We start from the raw sequence: 1,308 nt of genomic DNA, 5'->3' as shown, positions 1-1,308 counted from the left end.
GAGTATCTGTTTCCAAAATGAAGTCACAATCACGTGACGTCTCTGAACGTGAAAATGCCGCAAAATATTTAAAATTCTTTCCAGGTTCCATTTTCTACGTTGCTGTCGTCGTTGTTATAATTGGAGTCCTTGAACCATCATGGTTGCATCTACCAAACTATCTGGACTCGGAGTCCAACACAACAGGTATTATCTAACAGCCTACAATGGTATCCATGAAACTGTGGAATAAAAGACGACATTTAAGCAATTTTATTTGATTTTGTATTGTTGTAAAGCAAATATTTTTACCAGTATAGCTTGATATTCAAGTTAAAACTGAACAATTGTTATATTTCATGTTTATTGAACTATTTAGGATTTTAATCATAGTCTAACAGTCGTCTTCATTTTCCACAGTTGTACTTGTATAACCCTCACTTTGGTCTCACTTTATAATTTATTCCATTTTGTTGTAAATTTGGATTCTGAATCTGATGTGTACAAAAAGAATCCGGACCCGTCTCAAAATTTGCGAAACCAAAATTTAAATTTAAATTTGAGAGAAATCTGATCAGTTAATCGTAGGATTTTTGATTTTTAAATATAAACCCTCTGAATATTCCTTAACCATGATTATTTAGTGAAATCTGACTCTGCCTACTCTTCCCTATACCTGGAGAAAAAGAAACCTGTCCTGCTTCCAACTTTTCAAAAGTTTTACTCCGGACCAGAAACTATACTCTAAGAAGTGAAAGTTTTTAAGTAATGTAACTTTTAGTATTTATTTTAATTGTAGGGTGTCACAAATACCAATAGACATTTCAAGATTCAGATGGTCTTTTTTATTTTTAGCTGTGGACAACTGTAAAACGGTCTTTTACTGTTAACTATGTATATAGTATGTATACTCCAGCAGACGCTACTTTTGAAATTAAGCAGGGTTACCCACAAAGGATCAGACTGTTAAAACGACTTAAAAATCTTGAGATATGACGATTTTAAGTATAAAGGAATAGAGTCTTTGCCACTAACTCTAATTTTCTCATCCATATATCTTTGCAACCCAATGTCGTATTCCTTTAATATTTCAAACTATGAATTCTGTTACATTAAAAAGTTTAAAATATCAAATGTTTACAGCAACAGGTTTCAAAGATATACGGATTGGAAAATTTGAGTTTGTGACAAAGACTCAATTCCTTTAGTCTGCTGGCTTAAACATAGTCTTACTATTTCTTATTCATCTTTTGGGCACAAAAGGAAGTAAGTTTACAGTTGCAGGGAATAATGAATATAAGGAAAAAGACAGAACAGATTTCATAAAAT

At 32.0% G+C, this 1,308-nt stretch overlaps 1 long non-coding RNA gene across 1 annotated transcript; it reads left to right on the top strand.

Moving 5' to 3' along the window:
* The first annotated feature begins 86 nt into the window (after positions 1 to 86).
* LOC111713194 (uncharacterized) lies at positions 87 to 813 on the top strand. The gene is made up of 2 exons (XR_002767621.1): positions 87 to 186; positions 624 to 813. It is a non-coding gene; the product is annotated as an uncharacterized LOC111713194 (long non-coding RNA).
* The last annotated feature ends 495 nt before the right edge of the window (positions 814 to 1,308 follow it).

The sequence above is a fragment of the Eurytemora carolleeae genome, unplaced genomic scaffold (assembly GCF_000591075.1).
Source record: "Eurytemora carolleeae unplaced genomic scaffold, Eaff_2.0 scaffold1385, whole genome shotgun sequence".
Lineage (NCBI taxonomy): Eukaryota > Metazoa > Arthropoda > Copepoda > Calanoida > Temoridae > Eurytemora > Eurytemora carolleeae.
This window is presented reverse-complemented; position numbering and strand designations above follow the sequence as displayed.